This window comes from Emydura macquarii, unplaced genomic scaffold (genome assembly GCF_026122565.2).
Source record: "Emydura macquarii macquarii isolate MOO-44397 ecotype Brisbane River unplaced genomic scaffold, CSIRO-AGI_Emac_v2 contig_1119, whole genome shotgun sequence".
NCBI classification, from domain to species: domain Eukaryota; kingdom Metazoa; phylum Chordata; order Testudines; family Chelidae; genus Emydura; species Emydura macquarii.
Genome location: NW_027131256.1, coordinates 13946831 through 13962131, shown reverse-complemented (window position 1 = coordinate 13962131; position 15301 = coordinate 13946831). Strand labels below are relative to the sequence as shown.

Here is a 15301-nt window from a genome sequence, read left to right as displayed (position 1 = left end):
TCATTGGGGAGATTTCAACTTCCTAAATATCTACTTGGTAAAGAGAAGAGCAAAACAGGCGACAGAGATTTTCTTCAAATTGACTTCCACTTACATTATGATTCTAAAAGTAGAAAAATTTAACTAATTCTGTATCTAGTCCTTCCCAATTGCTAGAAAATGGCTGAATGGGAGAATAAGAGGGAAGCTTGGGAAAAAAATCTAAAGACATTCCTCTGCATTCTTTACTTCCAAATTTATAACAATTCATCAGCAGCCCCAATTCTGCATCTTGCTACATGTGGGCAGACTCCTGCCCCCATAAAGAACAAAGATTTAAAAGAAATAGGTTGGTTTCCTTTTATTTGCCTTCTGGGTGTCTGAGGTGCTAGAGTATAGTCAGCTCACATGTTCAACCTTAATCATAAAAATTAGAAACTTTTTTTTTTTTTTTTTTTTTTAAAGGTGACATTCTCACATTTACACATACCTCCAGAACCTAGAGCTTTAAGTAAAACATCCCATATCATGAAACTCAATAAAATTGCGAGAGTTGGCAACTCTGGGCCTGATCCTTAGCTGGTATAAATTATTATAGACATCTATAGAATTATGCTGTTAACAGCAGCTGAAACTCTTGCCCCATTTTCCTTACTTAAAATATTTGCAGATGCTAGAGTCCCACTTAAAAGGGGAAATATTTTTACATGTCAACATATCCAGATATTATTAGTCACGTCGTCATCAAATTGTCATGTGTGCAATTGCAGAATGACTACAGTGCAGCGCAATAATTTTCTTTGTTAGAGGACATGCATGAAAATTCAAAACTAAACCGGAAAAAACTTTTTTTTTTTTTTTTTTTTTTTTTTAAAGTACAGTTTTGCATTTTGTTTTGAAGTTTCAAAGAATGACACAAAAAGGCAAAAATATACTTGAACATCACTAATCTCAGTGACTAATTCTATCCCAAATGACTCTTTAAAATGCTTTGCTGTCCATTGATGGCACTCACGGCCAAATTCCTTCCGCACACTGTAAAGGAGTACAACTGAGGAGATGCACATGCTGAAATGGGCTGAGAGCAACAGATAGAGAAGGGTAGGGAAGGCTGAATGGGAAAATTGTTTTGTTCTCTTTTTCGCTCTTGCTGATGAATGGTAGTGTCTTCTGCAAGACAATATAAGCAAACTAATTAAATGTTTAAGGCCAAAAGGGAGCACCAGAACTGTGGTCTAGATGAAATTACTACAGGTGGGTGCACACCTGGTTGAAAGACCACACTTAATGAGTAGTTATCAATGATTCACTATAAGCTGGGAAGGCATACCAAGTGGACTACAGCGGTCTGTCCTGGGTCCAGTACCATTCAGTATTTTTATTAATTGGATAATGGAGTGGAGAATATGCTTATAACATTTTAGGATGTCATCAAGCTGGGAGGGATTGAAAGCACTTTGTAGGTCAGAATTAGAGTTCAAAACGACTTTGACAAATTAGAGAATTGGTCTGAAATCAACAAGATGAAATTCAATGAAGACAAGTGCAATATATTACACTTAGGAAGAAAAAACATGCAATACACAATTACAAAATGGGAAATAACTGGGTAGGTGGCACCACCAGTGAAAAAGGATCTTGAGGTTATAGTCAACAACATGACGCAGTTGCAAAAAACCACTAATGTCAACCTGGGATGAATGACCGTGAGTGTTGTATGTAAGACACAGGAGGTAAGTGTCCAGCTCTGCTGAGCAATGGTGAGGCCTCATCTACAGTTTTGTTTTGTTTTGGGTGCTACACTTAAGAGAGATATGGATAAATTGGAGAGCGTGTCCAAAGAAAAGCAACAAAAATAATAAAGAGTCTAGAAAACCTGACCTAACAGGAAAGATTAATAAAACTGGGCATATTTAGTCTTGAGAGAAGACAACTGAAGGGGGATCTGATAACAGTCTTCAAATATGTTAAGGACAGTTAAGAAGAGGATAGTGATCAAATGTTCTCCGTCTCCACTGCAGATAAGACAAAAACTAATCGGCTTAATCTGCAACAAGAGACATTTAAGATAGATAGTAGGATAGATGGATATTACAACTGGCTAACTGTAAGAGTAGTTAAGTATTGGAGTAAGCTTCCAAAGGAGGGTGTGGAATCCCCATCATTGGAGGTTTTTAAGAACAGGTTAGAGAAATATCTGTCAGGAATATTCTAGATATACTTAGTCCTGCTTCAGTGAGGAGAGCTGGACTAGATAACCTCTTGAGGTCCCTTCCAGCCCTACATTTCTATGATTCTGTAATACTGTTGTGTCCATCACATCTGTGATCTGTTCTGAGGGTTAGAGTTCATGCAGGTATGACAAGATGGGGAGAAAAGAGAGGAGAATTGTACTGGGACCGCAATTTCAGGGGCCCCAAAATATCAGTAACTGGGGTGAAATGGGGGTGAAAAGCAACAGAGTTAGGCCGCAGCAAACCATGTATCAAGGCCCCAAATTTCTCTCGACAGACCCGAGTACACACAATGAAGCTTTCATAATGAAGTTCACTCATAATTACTACAGGTGTCAAGGAACCATATACAGCTGTAGGAGCAAATGAAAGAATTGGGGCCCTAATACATGTTTAATAGAATGTGAAATATTCTTGCACGATCCTAATGTTTGTTATAGTTTCCACTTTCGCCTTCAACTCAAGTACAGCAGATTAAGACAGCAGTGTTAATAAACCATCATAACAACTGCCACCCGCTGCTCCTTTGACAGCAGAAGGAAGATGAATGAATGTCTATACAGTGTATTTAACCTGATTTTCTCATCTATTAAGTACTATTAGGCCATAAATCATAACACCATAGCATTCTTGCATCTTAAAAAAAAGAGCCAATGAAAACATCCTGGATTCATTTTAAACAAGACAGATAAGCTTAATGTTTATTGAGAGAAATATCCTGACATGAACTTAAATACATTCCTAGCTATTATCGAACATAATAGAACAATACATTCTGCAAAATCAAGCTGTTCCTGTCTTCTTTGTTTAAATGAGATAGCTACAATATTCTGATTACAGAACTACAGTGTGAGAAATAATGTACCCATGAGTTCAACTCCCTTCTCATCTCTCCCCTAGTGGACTGTCGATGAATAGTATTATACCAATTTGCTAGGTTTAATGCTCAAAGCAGCATTTTATTAAAATGCACAGTTGCTCAATTGGATATATTTGTTCTCTAGAGTTATGTCTATGATTTTAAAAAATTCAGATTGAAAAACAGAACTTGTGCAAAGATCTGGAGATAAAACATTTTTACAAAATATGTGATGAACAAGCAAATTCACTTTCACTTACATTTTTCCCTTTACTAATGGACCTGTAGATCACTAGTCACAGAAAAAATAACTGAAACTAAAGAGTTTGCTGCTACTGCTACTTTTTTTGTGTATAAAGTATTTGCAAAAGGATTCTACCTCTTTTAGCCACAGTGAGCTGCACAAGCTCCTTCTGGATCTATTAAAGCTCTGGAAGTCTGTGCAATGTCTCATTACACAATTTTCAGGCGCCACCTAGTGTTTTTTTAAACTCTCCACTTTTTAAACAGAAAAATCTTACTTATCACTGCAGGATCAGGAAAGGACCCAAAATAAGAAGCACATTCTTAAAGTAAAGCAAAGCATATGCTAAGCACTTTGCTGATTGGCTTGGGGGCAACGTGCACAGCATCTTGCAGGATTAAGCCCTGTATGAGATCTTATCTAGAGAAACCATTTGGGGGGAAAGAAAAAAAAAAAAAAGCAAACTCTACAATTCACTGAGTCCAGACCTTTCATCAGCATAAGTTAACAATAGTTTCTCATCATGGGTACTGGTTCTGTGATATGGAAAACTGTCCAATAGCTAAGGCCAACAGGCTAATTAAGGCCTGGGGTGGATATATACCAAAGTCCCAAAGAATAAGTAACAACCTGATTATATCCTCTCTGGACCCAGCATCAAACAGAGTAGGCCAAAAGGATTAGCATGATGATGGATGTTAGGAGACTAAATTCAATTCTGAGCTCAGCCTCTGACTCACTGTGACCTTGTACAAATCATGTAGGCCCAAATTCCCAGTGTAATCTCTAAACCTAGGTACCTAACTTGAAGAGAAAAGATGAATGTTAGGCAACCAAAATTAGACCCCTTCTTTTGAAAAATGTAGACCTTAAGCTCTTAATGATTTATTTTTTCCATTTGTAAAAAGAGAATATACCGGTTTACCTTTAGAAAGCACATTGCTAAATCTACAGTTCCCCTTTCTAATTAAAAAGTTGTTAGCTACCCCTGCTGTGGCAGAATCACACTCACTGAAAAAATAATAATAGTGTGTGATGGGTGAAGCCTTTATAAGACTCAGGAGTAAAGGAAGCTGATTGACTGTTTGCTAGCCAATCACTTAGAGAGACTGGGGAGGGTCTTCTCTTCTCTGCAAAGAGTTCTGGGTAGGGAAACCCTCTATAAGAACCCTGGCTGCATCCTAGCTGGAGTCAGAGTTGCAGGGCTGGCGAGGAAGGGTCAGCTGGAGGAAGCTGGGCCTATTATAAGATGTATTGAGTTCTTTGGATGGGTAAACAGACTGCCATTATGTTATGGAAAGGTACACTGTGTGGTTCTTCTAGGCATTTTTACCTTTTTTTTTTTTTTTTGGTCAAACCCCTCTGAACTGGGTCCCTGCTGACTTGTTTGGATAACCTGGCTGCCACACACTGCTTAACTCTTCTACCTTTCCAAGTCCAGTTCCCAAAGCGTTTTATTAAGGGTGGGAAAGAATCATTTCCCCTATTTTACCAATAAAGAAAATGAGTCACAGACAGGTGAAGTGATTTGTAAAAGTCACATGCAGATTAGTGGCAGGGCCAGAAATAAAACCCAGCTCTCCAGACTCCCAGTCCAGTGTCCTGTTCCCTAGACCGTCCCACCTTCCAAAAAGCATATCTGAGATGAGAAAAGCAAAAACAAAATTTTTGTGCCATACCATACTGGAAAAGAAGAGTACCTAAGGAGAGACTTTTACTGTCTGCATTCCAAGAATGACACCAGTCGCCATCAACAGAGCACACTTTAGAGAGAATGGGCCAGATTCATAAGAACATAAGAGCAGTCAGCTGGACCATTGGGCCGAGCCAGTATAACCCAGCATCCTGTTTCTGACAGTGGCCAGTACCAGAGCTTCAGAGGGTATGCACAGAATAGGGCAGAATAGGAGCCAGAGAATTTGAAAGTACTGTCTGTTGGTCTGCACATGCGCTCTTGCCTCACTTCATGGTTTCGACCAAGGTGATAAAGGGCGGGGTGGACTGACCATGCCCCCAGTTCTTTCTCCACTGCAAAACCAACAGATCTGCAGCAGAGGGGAAGGAAGACAGGAAGTGGAATACAGAGAGGGACCACACATCTCAAAGAACCTCCAGTTACAGGTAAGTAACCTCCTCGTCTTCAAGTGATGGTTCCTGCTGCATTCCACTGAGGGTGATTAACAAGCAGTACCTAAGTCGGAGAAAGGTACGAGGATGAGCATAGAATGGTTGAGTGGAGGACAGTCATGTCAAATGAGGCATCCGTTGGAAAGCACAGCAACAAGGTGTAGTGCGTAGCAAAGGTATGTGCTGAACTCCACATGGCTGCTCTACATGTCTTGAAGCAGCACACTATGGAGGGTGATGTGGTTGAAGCCTAGGTCCTCGTAGAATGGGCCCTCACCCCCCAGGGTGGAGGCAGTCCTGACAACAGATAGCATAGTTTAATGCACCCTGAAATTCACTTGGAGATTGCCTGCCCCTTAATTCTCTCTGCTATTGTGATAAACAATCTAGGAGACTTCCTGATTGATCTTGATTTCTGTAGGTAGAAGGTCAAAGCCCGGCAGATGTCAAGGGAGGGAAGTCATCATTCCTCTTCCTAAGCGTGAGGCTTCGGAAAGAAAGCAGGTAAGTGGATGGGTTGGTTGAGATGGAATTTGGAATAAAGATGCAAGGAGACCTTATCCTTATGGAAAGAGGTAAAGGGAGGGTCCATCATCATGGCCCCAAGTTCACCTATGCTTTTCACTGAAGTGACAGCCACAAGGAAGGCGACTTCCATAGAAAGGTGGGGCATGGAGCATGAAGCCAGCGGCTCAAAAAGCTGTTTCATTAGTGCCAATAGCACACGGTTCAGGTCCCATTGAGAAGGTTGTATGGACAGGAAAGTTCTGATGAGGCCTTTCCAAAACCTAGGAGTCAATGGGTGTGGAAATATGGAGTGCCCTTCTACAGGGAGGTGATGGAAGGCACTAATTGCTGCTAGCTGGATCTTGAGAAAGTTGAGTGTAAGCCCTGATGTTTTCAAGGGCAGGAGGTAATGCAAAAAAAGGGGAATCTCCACTTCCTCTGGGGAAAAACCCTTTCTGTTGGGCCCAGGAGGCAAAGTAGTTCCATCTGTCTCAGTAGCAATGCCTAGTGGACATTTTCCTACTGTTCGATAGAATGCCTTGCACGTCTATTGAACACGCCCGTTCTAGAGAAAATAACCATCCAAATACCATGCACGACGTGAAGCATCTGAGAATTGGAATGTCTCATAGACTCATAGACTTTAAGTTTAGAAGGGACTATCCTTATCATCTAGTCTGACCTCCCGCACATTGCAGGCGACAGAACCTCACCCACCCACTCCTGTAATAGTCCCCTGACCTCTGGCTAAGTTACTGACGTTCTCAAATCATGATTTAAAGACTTCAAGTTACAGAGAATTCACCATTTACACTAGTTTAAACCTACAAGTGACCAGTGCCCCATGCTGTTGGAGATATTTGTTGCTAGCAGTTGCAAGCTGACTACATGCCATTGCAGGCAGACTCATCATATAATTCCCTCCAAAAACTTACCAAACTCAGTTTTGAAGCCAGTTATGTTTTTCATCTCTGATCCTGCTGTTGGGTTGTGTTAGCAGCTCGGGAAAAGTGGAAATGGGAAGTGAGGGGCAGGCTGACACAGGGAGAAGGTTGGGAAACCAGAACTGACTAGGCCAGAATGGGTTGATCAGGATGACCATTGCTTTCTCCTGCCTGATCTTGAGGCGTGCTCGTGGCAGAAATGAGTGCGTGTGTGGGGGGGAGAGCAGGGGAAGAGAAGGCGTAGTTGATCTGGTCTGACCAGCAGAGTATGAGAGCATCGCCTTGAGTGGAGACCAATATTCCCTCTGGAACAGTATGTGCTGCATTTGTTGCTGGTGTGGGAAGTGAAGAGGGCTCTGGTTGGAGTCCCCCATTGGTTGAAGATATCACTGACAGTGTCATGCACTTCCCACTCATGATCGGCTACGATTCTTCTGCTGATAGAGTCTGCAATCATGTTCTGAATCCCCAGAAGGTAGGCTGCAGATAACATGATCTTGCGAGCGATACATGCGCAGACCAATGGACACTAGTACTTTCAAATTCTCTGGCTCCAGACGCATAGTGCACATGTGTAAACCTATCATGGAATATTATAGGAACCGTAACTTGAAGAAGAAAAAGGACTTCCTCTTGTCTGCTGCCTACTAATTTCATCAGGTGACCCATGGTTTTTGTATTGTGGAAAAGGGTAAATAACATGTCTCTATTCGTTTTTACTACACCATTCATGATCTCGATCTTACATGGAGTTGCATCATCACAGTAATGTAAAGTTCCACTCATGAGGAAGACGGAGAACTCAGCGAAACCAAGGAGCTGCCTGCCAAGATGAACATATTGCACATGATCACATTCAGGGAGCCAAATACAAATATGCACCACAACATGTTGTAAGATTTCATAGTGTGCGGGTCAAATGTTACCTCCCAAATTTATTCATTTTTTTCAAACTCACACAGAGGCTATTCCTTATTGCAGGGCTAGCCAAAGGGGATACATGAAGCTTAATTTCAGATGTTTCAGCAGGGCCTGACTAAATTCATTCTAAGGTACTTCAAGAACTAGTTGAAGCAATCTCAGCAATCCATTAGCAATTATCTTCCAAAAACTCATGGAGGACGGGTCAGATCCCAGAGGGCTGGAGAAAGGCAAACATAGCATCTATCTTTAAAAAGGGGAACAAAAAGGATCTGGGGAATTACAACCAGTCAGCCTAACTTCTATACCTAGAAAGATACTGGAACAAATTGTTAAACTATCAGTTTGTATCCTCTAGGCTAATAGGCTCATAAGAAATATCAAGCATGGATTTGTTAAGAACAAATCATGCCAAATAAATCTAATTTCCTTCATTAATAGGGTTACTTGCTTAGTGAATAGGGGAGAAGCAGTAAACAAGATAGATCTTGATTTTAAGTCAGGCTTTTACACATTCCCACATGATGATCTGGAGGAGGTTGTGGACTGCATCCTCAGCAACTTTGCAGATGACAATAAGCTGGGGGGAGCGGTAGATATGCTGGAGGGCAGAGATAGGATATCGAGTGACCTAGACAAATTAGAGGATTGGTCCAAAAGAAATCTGATGGCAAGGACAAGTGCAGAATCCTGCACTTAGAATGTAAGAATTCCATGCACTGCTATGGACTAGGGACCAACTAGCTATGCAGCAGTTCTGCAGAAAAGGACCTGGGGGTTACAGAGGACAAAAAGCTGGATGAGAGTCAAAAGTATGTCCTTAGTGCCAAGAAAGCTAATGGAATATTGGGCTGCATTAGTAGGAGCATTGCCAGCAGACTGAAGGAAATGATTATTCCCCTCTATTCGGCCCTGATGAGGCCTCATTTGGAGTACTCCCTCATTTTGGACCCCCCACTACAGAAAGGATGTGGACAAATTGGAAAGATTCCAGTGGAGGGCAACAAAAATGATAAGGGGGCTGGAGCACATGACTTATGAGGAAAGGCGGAGGGAACTAGGCTTGTTTAATCTGCAGAAGAGAAGAATGGGGGGGGCCTTTAACTACCTAAAAAGGGTTCAGGGAGGATGGAACTAGGCTGTTCTCAGTGGTAGTAGATGACAGAACTAGGAGCAATGGTCTCAAGTTGCAGTGGGGGTGGTCTAGGTTGGATATTAGGAAAAACTTTTTCACTGGGAGGGTGGTGAAGCACTGGAATGAGTTACCTAGGGAGGTGGAGGAATCTCCATCCTTACAGGTTTTTAAGGTGCAGATTGACAAAGTCCTGGCTGGGATGATTTAGTTGGGGTTGGTCCTGCTTTGAGCAGGGGGTTGGACTAGATGACCTCCTGAAGTCCCTTCCAACCCTAATCTTCTATGATTCTAGGGCATTCTCATAAGCAAAGTAGGGAAACACAGTCTAGATGAAATTACTAAAAGATAGGTGCACAACTGGTTGAAACATCATAGTCAAGGAGTAGTTGTCAATGATTCACTGTCTAACTGGGAGGACATATGTAGCAGGGTAGTGCAGGGAACAGCCCTGGGTTTGGTACTATTAGTATTTTCTTTAATGACTTGCATAATGGAATGGAGCTGGGAGAGTTTACAACAAACTTTGGATGACAGGATGAGAATTCAAAATCATTTTCACAAATTAGAGATTTGGTCTGAAATCAACAAGATGAATTCAATAAAGACAAGTGCAAAGTAGAACACTTTGGAAGAAAAATCAAATCAAATGCACAACTACAAAATGAAGAACAATAGGCTAGGTGATCAGATCACTAAAAAAGATCTGGAGGTTACAGTGGATCATAAATTCAATATGATTCAAGAACGTGATGCAGTCACAAAAAAGCTAATATGCTGGAGTGCATAAGCAGGAGTGTTTTCTGTAAGACACGGGCGCTAACTGTCCTGCTCCACTTGGCATCAGCTGGAGTACTGTGTCCAAATGTGGGCACCATACTTTAGGAAAGATGTGGCTAACTTGGAGAGAAAGTCCAGAGAAGAACAACAAAAGTCATAAAAGGTTTAGAAAACCTGATCTATGAGAAAAGATTAAAAAACCTGGTATGTTTAGTCTTGAGAAAAGAAGAAGACTGAGGGGGTCCTGATAAGGGACGTTAAGGGCTTTTAAAAAGAAGATGGTAATGAATCATTCTCCGTGTCCACTGAAGATAGGAGAAGTAATAGGGTTAATCTATAGCAAGGAGATTTAGGTTAGATATTAGGAAAAGCTTTCTAACTATAAAGTTAGGTATTGGAATAGGCTAAGGGAGGTTGTGGAATCCCCGTGATTAGAGGCTTTTAAGAACAGGTTGGACAAACACCTGTCAGGGATGGTCTAGGTATACTTGGTCCTTCCTCAGCAGAAGAGGCTGGACTAGATGACCACTTGAGGTCCCTTCCAGCCCTGTATTTCTAGGATTCTATGTTTCAGTTATTCAAAGTGCAAAAGATCCCCCCAAATAAATACATACCCAAGGCCAAAACTTCCAAACCTGGTTGCCTAATTATAGGTTCCTACATCCAAATTTACATACATACCTAGGTAGAAACATGTATTTGTTTTAAATTTTTAAGGGTAAAATATTCTAGATCTCCCAGCAAGAGCACCCAGAATCAGAACACACACAACTTAAATGTTTCAATTTATTCAGTACAAACCTTCCAAAAAATGTCACCTGATACCAGGCATAAACATTTCTAAAATATTTCCTTTGAGGTAGAGATTTATAAGGTATTTTTATCCAAGTGTGACTGCAACCTCAACAGCATTTGCTACTGTTTTTAAATGTATTCTCCAGTCACATTCTAATTTATACATAATCATGCTCTTTAGTTATGGGTCTCTTGCTGTAATACAATACTGCAACGTCTGAGCTGTGAGCTCAGCAGGGGAAAGTCTAAAACCAAACAAAAATTGTGATTTGGTGGTGGTGGGTTTGGGGGGAAGTGGGGGGGGGAGGGGGGGGTGAAAATCATGATAAGGTTCTCCGAGTAAAAGAAAAAAATTATGTGGTGCACAGAATGGTAGAGTGTGAATTACAAAATTCTACAGTGCAAAGTGTAAACCAAGAAGAGGAATGTGATTATTGACGGTATTTTATATTTAATAACCTGACCTAGGATTTTCATGAGAGCCTGAGTTAGGTACCAAACTCCTGTGAAAAATCTCACCCCTGGAATGACAATAGGTAAAGAAAATTCTCTCACTAAAACAAGTTTTAACCTGACAGCACCCTTTTACAGCCTGATTTCTACATAGGCATCTCTCACAAAAGCTTCACTGTGAATTCTACCTACATGAGAAATACAGAATAGGGCCCCATGGAATACTTTCAATCCTAAGGCATATGTATGTGCAATAACATTACAGATATATTACATCAGTGTTCTTTTACATATAAAAGTTTCATTTAGGACAGCAGCAAAAGTGGCTTTTGCTTTTAATTCTTTTCACTCAAGACCATCAGATGATTTAGCAAAAGCCACTTCCAAAGAACCGAGTACACAAAGAATTAAAACATGAACATTTCTATATTTTCCTCCTTGGGCTAGAAAGCACAACTAGTTTATCATTTTCATTTATTAATACGGCACTATTTTGAAGGGGAAAAGATTAAAGGAAATTCATAGGACAATTTTGCATTTCAGAGCACAGTTAAGTTTCTAACGGTCTTACTTCCACTTCATGTAAAATCTCAGGGCTGGTACATGAGAACAACAAGCATCATTTTGTTTAACTGAGCTATCTAGTATTACCTACCCCAAGTATTCAAAAACCATGAGTTAGGCCCCCCCAAAATCATGAGATTGAAGTTTGAAATTTTGGTCATAAGTACCACGTCTGATAAGAGCAGAGCATTTTTGAAAATATGGTCTCTATTAAGGTACCTAAATGTGACTTGAGCTCTCTGAAAATCTGGGTCCAATTGCAGGCCCTGAGTATTTGAAAATTTGGCCCTAAGCTGTTTTGAAAATCTGCCCCCATAAGTCATATCTATTCCTATTGAAGGAAATGGAAGGATTCCTATTGACTTTAATGGGTTTTGGATCAGGCCCTGGCAGCTTCCAGCAGCAAACTAAATCAATGGTGGGCAACCTGCGGCCCATCAGGCTTCTGAGTGCGGCCCACGAGAATCAAGTGCGAGATCAAAAGGTACAGAGGAAGCTGCAGTCGTAGCGGCTGTAGCCAAAATAAGGAAAATAGGTGACGAGGGCAGAACGGTAAAAGAGAGCTGGGAGCTGTCTTATTTTGTTGTTGAACAGTAAGGGAAGCCACTTTGCTTAATTTGCAACGAGGCAATATCAATTCCCAAAAAATACAACGTTCAAAGACATTATGAAACACACCATTTCTCTCATGTAGCGAGTTTTCCAGTAGGTTTTCCCCAACATGCTCGACAACTTTCAAATCTGAAGGAAGCCATGAAAACAGAAGCAGGTACTTAGACGAGCATTAAATGAGAGTGACACAGTGACTTTGGCTAGTTTCCATATTGCTTGGTTACTTGCAAAAGATGGGAAGCCATTCTCAGATGGCGAATTAGAGAAACAATGCTTTATCGAATCCTCGGATGTTTTATTTGATGTATTTAAAAACCAAGAGGAAATCATCAGACATGTTAAACGTCTGCAACTCAGCAGGTGTACTGTGAGTCGCAGAGTAGCGGCCAATCTAGAAAAGCAGCTTTTCAGAATCATGCATTCAAGTGAGGCCATCAGTATAGCGTTGGATGAATGCAAAGATATTAACGACGTTGCTGAGTTCTGCATCTGGATTCACTGTGTTAACAATTATATAAACATGACAGAAGAATTTTTTAATCTCTTGGGAGTACACGGGCGAGCACAAGGCTGTTTTTTCCCCAAGGCATTTACTGATATTTTCAAAGAGTACGGGTTACTTTTGGAAAAAATTGTATCAATTACAACAGATGGGTGCCCCTCTATGACAGGAAAACACAATGGATATGTGGCTCTATTGAAAGCTTGTGTACCTGATGTATTTGGAAACCTCAGTGATGAACTGCAATGAGCCTGCACATCTCTGACTCCTAATCTGAGAAAGCTTGTGGAGGACCGATCCAACCAGACGTTGCATTGAGTATGATGTATTGTAAGGAAAGAGTAAATAAATATTTCTTTTGTCTTTACTATTTGAAATTGATGACAATTCTATTAACATATGAATGAATAAAGCATTTTCTATAACTTATGATGAAATATTTGGCCTGTATTAAATATATTTAAGCTTATTCATGGGGTCATGGTTAATGCATATGCCCGATTTCAATCTTGTGACCCACTGAGATAAGGAGGGCCACTCATGCGGCCCACTCACTAGCCTAGGTTGCCTATCACTGAATTAAATCATTAGTATCTAGGGTTTAGGAAAAGATAGATGCAGGAAAGGGAAGTAAAGAAGGGACGGGGGCTCTTCCAGTTGGTGATCAATAAGTACTTATTTGCCACCAATCGTTGTGATATTTGGGCCCTTTAAAAACTTAAGTGAAGACATGCAGGATCTCAGTACAAGATAAGAAAATCAGCCAGCTAAGAACTGAGTATTTAAATCAGATGGGAGAGCAAAGAGACACATCCTACATCTCTTTCTGGAAGTGGCGGGATTTGTGTTTAATTTCCTCATGGAGGAAAGAGCAGCACTTTATAAGAACATAGGAATGGCAATACTAGCTCAGTTCGGACTGGGATAGTTCCTCAGATTTGTCACCTAAAAAGAATGGCTCAGGCGTGGGAATCTCCCTCATATCTTCCGCAGTGATGACTGATGCAAGGAATTAATTTAATTTAGCTTCTCCACAACAGCCTTGTCTTCTTTGAGTGCTCCTTTAGCACTTTGATCGTCCGGTGGCCCTACTGATTGTTAGGCAGACTTCCTTTTCTGACATACTTTAAAAACGTATTGTTGTTAGTTTTTGTCTCTTTTGCTAGTTGCTCTTCCATTTTTTTTGGCCTGCCTAATTATATCATTACACTTTACTTGCCACAATTTATGTTCCTTTCTATTTTCCTGAGTAGGATTTGACTTCCAATTTTTAAAAAAATGTCTTTTTTCCTCTAACCACCTCCTTTACTCTGATGTTTAGCCATGCTGCCATATTTTGGGTCCTCCTACGTGTTGGGGGGAGGGGTTGTTATTATTTGGGGTTTACATAAAGTTTGAGCCACTTTTATTGTTTTTTTCTTTAAAGTTTCCACGCAGCTTGCAGGCATTTCACTTTTGTTCTGTTTAATTAGCCGCCTCCTTTTTGAGGAGTAGCTCCCTTTTGAAATGTAATGCTACTGTGGTGGATTTCTTTGGTATCTTCTCACCTACAAGGATGTTAAATTTAATTATATTATAGTCACTATTACCAAGCAGTTCAGCTATATTCACCACTTGGATCAGGTCCTGTGTGCCACTGGCTAAATAAAGACTTGCCTCTTCCCTCAGAGCATAAAGGACTTGTGATCAAGCTGCAGAGCCTAGCATAACACAGGATTGAATCTTTTAACAAAATCTTCTCAGAACAGGTGTATTTTCATATACACAAGTCCCAGAATGTTCCTTTTAGGTCTAAATATTTCAAGTAATTATCCAGAGACACCTACTCTGTATAAGCTTGAAGGGTCCAACATCTTGTGGTAAGATTATATTTAATTTTATTTATTTCAGTTTATAAAGATACAAAATAATTCCCTCTCCCCTCCAATTTTTTACTCTGGGTGCCTTTGACATTATTAAAACAATAATATAACCTAATAAACAAATAACAGCAGCAAACAAACCCTAGAAGAACTCCAACAAATCTCTACCCTTAATACAAACCAAAAGGTAGGTATTTCACTCACCCAAACTCCGATCCCCCTAAATAATCACCCCTCAACATGATTCACCTTCTTCAAAACATCCAAGGGAGAAAGATAGGCCTTAGAGAACGCTCTAGATGTCAATTATCCCATACTGCTCTGGACCAAAGCAGCAGCTTGTTCCACATTCAGGGCTCTTTACAGCAGAGGCGTATCCAGAACTGATTTTTTGTAGGCAGCCCCCATCCCTATGGATTTGTTCTGTAGGCAGTGTCACTGCAAGTATTTCCAACATTTCTTCTGGTGTTAAATTATTAACCCTTCTTGGGATCAGGGAAAGAGTTGAAAGAACAGCTTTCAAACTTCTCTACGCCCTATGGTCCTTTACTTTTTCCATTTGCCCCAGATTAAATGAATCTTCCCAAATGTAAGAGCTGACTTACACCAACATGGGGCTTTAAGACCTGGTTCTAGATGGAACTCAGTTAGATGCTAGCATTAAGTATCTCATTATTAAGTATCTCAGTCTGCCTTACTCAAAATGTAAAATATATAAGTCAAACATTTTGCTGCCAACTGAGAGTACCAAGTCAATGTTCATCATTGTAAATTCTTCCCCCGTGG

At 40.5% G+C, this 15301-nt stretch overlaps 1 protein-coding gene across 6 annotated transcripts in view; it reads right to left on the bottom strand.

Annotated features, from left to right (window-relative positions):
* Positions 1 to 15301, bottom strand: part of BBX (BBX high mobility group box domain containing) — a 177729-nt gene that overhangs the window by 87762 nt on the left and 74666 nt on the right. The window lies entirely within an intron of this gene.